The 5971-nt window shown below is 40.9% G+C and overlaps 1 pseudogene; it reads left to right on the forward strand.

Annotated features, from left to right (window-relative positions):
* The first annotated feature begins 3566 nt into the window (after positions 1–3566).
* LOC142461687 (calmodulin-like) lies at positions 3567–3906 on the forward strand (annotated as a pseudogene).
* Positions 3907–5971: the final 2065 nt, after the last annotated feature.

Consider the following 5971-nt stretch of genomic DNA (forward strand, 5'->3'; position numbering starts at 1 on the left):
AAGATTCTGTATAAAATAATAAAAGATAAAAAGATACCTCATAAGGGCAGAATTATTTTAACTCACTCTTTTGCTCAACAGGTTTATTGACACAAAATTAATGAACCATACACTTCAATGGCTTTACAATATTGTAAAAATTATGTGATCATCATCACAAGCAATTTTATAACAATATCCTTATTTTTAGACTCTTTGTTATTAGCTCCACATCCCCCCTGCCCCCCAACAACAGCAACCTCCCCTGACATAACCCTAAGAAACTGTCATTCTAGTTACTGTCTATTTTTGTATCTGTCCTGGATTTCAAAAAAAGGAAATCATACAAAAAAAACTCACCAATTACAAAATAAAACATAGAAAACCTCAATCCAAAAGAAAGCTGAAAATAAAAACTAGAACTAAAAATGGGCCAAAGGGGGGGAAATAAAGATACGATGTTAAAATATAGCCTAATTATTCCTGCTTTGTGCTTAGGATTGTTATGGGTCAGAACAGATTCAATGACACCTCACAGCAGCATATCTGCTTTAATTTACTCTCAGATGCATGACACCTGAGGGCAAGGCTAGTCAAGTCCCTGGTCAATGGTCAGAGGGAATTAGCAGGCTTAATCACATTAAGGATTCTGCAAATTGACTTTTGGTTTTCACTGTCATCTATGTTGCTAGGTGCTATAGAGTTGCTTCTGACCCCTAGCTCCAATGCGATACTACGCACAGCAGAATAAAACAACGCCAGGTCCGGTGAGAGCCTCACAATTGTTCCTACGTTGAGACCATAATTGCAGCCACTGAGACAAACCATTTCATTGAGGGGGTTCCTCTTTTTCACTGCCCCTCCACTTACCAAGCATGATGTGCTTCTCCAGGGACTGGTCACTCCTTACAAGATATCCAAAAATGTAAGATTACGTTTTCATCATCCTTACCTCTAAGGAGAACTCTAGACACACTTCTTCCCAGACACATCGGTTTGTCCTTTTAGTAGTAGTCCGTGATACTTTGAATATTCTTCTCCAGCACTGAGATTCAAATTTTTTGGTCTTACTGATTCAAAGTCCACCTTTCACGTGCTTGTGAGGCAATTGAAAATACCATGGCATGGGATCAGTGCACCTTAGTCCTCAAAGTAACCTCCCTGCTTTTCAATAATCTAAAGAAGTCTTGTGCAGTGCCTTTGCCCAATGCAGCTTGTCTTTTGATCTCTTGACTGCTGCTGTCATGAGCATTGATTGTGGATCCAAGCAAGACAAATCCTGACAACTTCGATCTTTTCTCCTTTTATCATGATTTACCCCATGGCCTGGTTATGAGGATTTTGGTTTTCCTCATATTGAGTTGTAATCCACACCAAAGGTTGCAATCCTTGATCTCCATCGGCAAGTAGTTCAAGTCCTCTTCACTTTGTGCAAGCATGGTTGTGTCATCTGCATATCACAGGTTGTTAATAAGCCTTCTTCCAATAAATCTGCTTCTTCCTATCATCCAGCTTCTCTGATGATTTTGCTCAGCATATGGATTGAGTGAATATAGAGAAGATGCAACCTTTATGCACATTGTTCCATATTTTAAACCATGAAATGTTCTCTTGTTCTATTCTCCAAACTACCTCTTAATCCACGTACAAGTTCCAAGAGAGCTCGATGAAGCAATTTGGAGTTCCCATTCTTCTTAAGGTTATTCATAGTTTGTTGTGATCCACGTATTTGCATGCATTGGCCTAGTCAATGAAATACAGTAGTACATATTTCTGTTATTGTCTGCTTTGAGTCATGATCGATCTGACATCTGTAATAAAACCCCTTGTCCCACATTCTCTTCAGAATGCAGCCTGAATTTCTGGCAGTTCTCTGTAAATTAAGTGCTGTGACAGTTGTTGAGTGATCTTCAGCAAAATTTTACTTCCATGTGATATCAAAGACATTGTTCTATGATTTGAGCATTCTGTTGGGTCACCTTCCTTTGGAAAGGGTACAAATATAGATGTTTTTCCAGTCAGTTGACCAAGTAGTAGTCTTCCAAATTTCCTGGTATAGGCAAGTGAGTGCTTCCAGTGCTTCATGAACTCGTAGCAACGTGGCTAATGCTTTCAGTGTGTCTTGAACCTCTTCCTTCAGCACTTGGTTCTTGTTCATATGATACCTTCTGAAATGGCGACTGTCAATGAGTTCTTTTTGGATACAGTGACTCTGAGTTCTTTCCATCTTCTTTTGTTGCTCCTCGCAGCAGTCAATCTTTTTCCCATGGAATCTTTCACTACTGCAATGCCAGGTTTGGATATTTTTCTTCAGTTATTTCAGTTTAATATGTTTTTTTCTTTTTTTGGTTTTTCTAGGTTTTTCCATAGTTCTTTATAATATTTTACTTTGTCTTCTCAAGTTGCCCTTTGAAATTTTTCTATTCAGCTCTTTGACGTCATCATTTCTTCAATTTGCTCTAGTCACTGTCTGATAAAGAGCCAAGTTTCAGGTGCTCTTAGAGCAACCACTTTGATCTTTTCTTTCTGTCCTGTCTTTTCAATGACTTTGCTTTCTTATGAATGATATTCTTGTTCATAAGTGTTCACAGCATCAAATTGTTCTTGAGATGTTCTCAAAATTCAGGTGGGATAGACTGAAGGTCATATTTTGGCACACATGGACTTTGTTTCATTTTCCTCAGCTCCAGCTTCAACCTGATCTTACATGTGAGTAATTGATTTCCATTCCACAATCAGCCCCTGGCCTGGGTGTAGCTAATGATATTGACCTTCTAGTCCTTTTGATTTATGTGACTTCTACCTGGAGAAATCCAATTGTGTAGTTACCTTATATGTTGTAGAAAATAGGTATTTGCTATGAACAAGCATTGGTCTTTCAAAATTCTACCGTGTGATCTTCAGCTTCGTTATTGCCCCCAAGACCATATTTTCTTATTTTTTGTTTCCAACTTTTGCATTCGAATTTCAAATAATTACAAATGAATCATAAGTGGATGTTTGATAAATATCAGACAGAAGAGTTTGGTAGGATTTTTCAATTTCTTCATCATTAGCTTTTGTAGTAACTTCATTCTTCTTAATTGTGTTATTGCTGGCATAGTAAAATATATCATTTTTGAGTCAAAATTGGCAATATCAGTCCAATTCAGCCTCGGACATAGATCTTAAATGTTTAATTTCATTTTGATGACTTCCAATTTTCCTAGAGTCATATTTAGTACATTCCAAATCGATGTTTACAGGTATTTTTAGTCACCTTGAGTAGGACTTCATTAACAAATGAATATCTCAGGCAGTGGTGCTGGGCGTGTCTCAGACAGAGCAACGACGCTGGAGGCAATTGCTCTGGGCACATATCACAGGATGCTCTAGGCAGCAGCATCCACTGCAGAAGCGGCAGAGACACCCACCCTTACAGCCCCAGCACCGGTGCCGCGCCCCTCGCTCCCTCTGCTTTGCCTCTCTCCACTGGCACCGTGGCTGTTCAGCTGACCGAAGAGCAGATTGGCGAGTTCAAGGACGCTTTCTCCCTATTCGGTAAAGGTGCAGAGGGCACCGTCACAACAAAGGAATTTGGAACTGTCATGAAGTCTCTGGGTCAGGACCCAACTGAAGCCGAATTACAGGATATGATCAATGAGGTGGACGCAGATGGTAATGGCCCCATGGACTTCCCAGAGGTCTTGAGGATGGTGGCCAGAAAAATGGAAGACACGGACAGCGAAGGAGAAATCCGCGAGGCATTCCGACTCTGACAAGGGCAGCAATGGCGACAACAGCAAGTCCGAGCTTCGCCACGTCATGACAAACTTAGGAGAAACACTAACAGACAAAGAAGTAGATAAAATGATCAGAGAAGTAAACATCAATGGTGACGGACAAGTCAACTATGAAGATTTCATAAAGATGATGACTGCAAAATGAAAACCTACTTTCAGCTACTTTATTCCCCCCTCTAGAAATTTCCAATTGAATATATTACCTACCTTTTGCACACACGCGCGTGAGCGCGCCCACAAAAGTTCATTTATTCTTGTTTCTGTATAGCAATACTGAATATCAAGCAGTACCTTTTGTCTGTGCGCGCACACGCACACACACACACACATTAGCATGTATTGGTTGGTACTCCTTTCCCCTAAAGATCAAGCTACACATCAGATTCACAATATCAGTACTTGTACGAACCTTACTGATACGGAAGCACTCAGTGGCACCTTCAGGAACCGTTGGCTAACGACTCGCACACTGTCTGGGCTGGCCAGTTTCCGGTGCATGCGGCTTGACAATTGAGCATAGTCAGGCATTTGTAATAAAACTGAATAAATAAATAAATAATCTAAAACCTGTTAAAATGGATTCTAATTCCATTTGTTTAGCCTAAATTGTCATAGCTGGTTTACCGAAAACAAACACATTTTCAATGGATTTACCTCAGGATGACGTGCAGAGGGAGGGGGAAAAGGGGAGGGGGTAGCCCGATGAGACGCAGCCCCACTGCTTTGGAGAGTCCTCTTACACACCCCTGCTCTCCAACCCATGGTGGCGGTGACACCCCCCAGCCCACCTGCTTGCCTGCGGTGGCTTAATATCTGCTTTGTGCTCAGGGGCCAGATGGGCACTGTCCCCACCAATTTTTAAAAGGAACCTTTACCAAGAGAGCATCTTTGAACTTTCGGTTTTAAAACAGAACAAAAATCCCAACAAAATTCCTCTGAATCGTGACTTGGAGCCGGCCGAGTAGGCTGTGGCTGTGGACCTCAGCACAATCACCGACATTGCTGCGCAAATGACTGTGGACGCCCATTCCACATTGTGAATGCCTCTCTCTCTCTCTCTCTCTCTCTCTCTCTCTCTCTCTCTCTCTCTCTCTCTCTCTCTCTCTCTCTCTCTCTCTCTCTCTCTCACACACACACACACACACACACACACACACACACACACTGTCTTCCAATAAAAGACCATTAACTTAAAAATAATGAATATCTCAAAGACTTTACTCCCACAGGTGGGTCTCTGTTCATATGGCCATTGTCAACTATGATTTGAGAAGGCAGTTTCTCTTCGGTCATATTTCCAGTGCTTTCCTGTCAAGGGGGCCCATCCTCTGGCATGCATCTCTGACAATGTTCGACTTCCATTTATTTGGCCTCCAGTATCTTAAAATACTTCCATGCTGTACATAAAGTTTTCAGTGCCTACTTCTAAAGTGGGCAGCTGATTTCCTCTTCGTGGTCTGTTGTAAGACTCCCTGGCACCTGTGCCCTTGAAGTGACCCCATTGCATTTGGACTACCATTCACGTAGCTTCCAGAAACATAGCAACACACAAGCCATTGCAGTATGACAAACTGACAGACAAGTTATTGTAAGAGAAGTAGTAAATATTAATAAGTGCATGGAAAGTAACTTCCATTTGGAAAAGGAAAGAGAAAACAGAGATAGCAAGTAAGGAAAGAAAAAGTGTAAGCAGAAAAATACAAAAATAAGAATATATCTGTGTATGCTGATAGAAGTAATAGAATTAAAGACAGAAAGAAACAAAAAAGAAATAGAAAAGAAAGATGGAAAAGAATAAATAGAATAAAAGCTAAAAAAGGGTAAGGCACAAAAAGGAAATTTTTAAAAAATAAATCATTTTATTGGGACTCATACAACTCTTATCACTATCCATACATACATCAATTGAGTAAAGTACCCTTATACATTCATTACCCTCATCATTCTCAAAATTTGCCTTCCACTTGGGTTCCTGGAATCAGCTCAGTTTCCTTTATTTCCCTCCTCCTCCCTTCCCCCTCCCCCTCAACTCTCAACCCTTAATAGTTTATAAATTATTATGTTATCTTATCTTACACTGCCTGGTGTCTCCCCTCACCCATCTTCCCATTGCCCATCCCCCAAAGAGGAGGTTACACATAGATCCCCGAGATCGGTTCTCCCTTTCTACACCCCCTTCCCTCCCAGTGTTGCCACTCTCACTGCTGGTC

This window comes from Tenrec ecaudatus, chromosome 11 (assembly GCF_050624435.1).
Source record: "Tenrec ecaudatus isolate mTenEca1 chromosome 11, mTenEca1.hap1, whole genome shotgun sequence".
Taxonomy (NCBI): domain Eukaryota; kingdom Metazoa; phylum Chordata; class Mammalia; order Afrosoricida; family Tenrecidae; genus Tenrec; species Tenrec ecaudatus.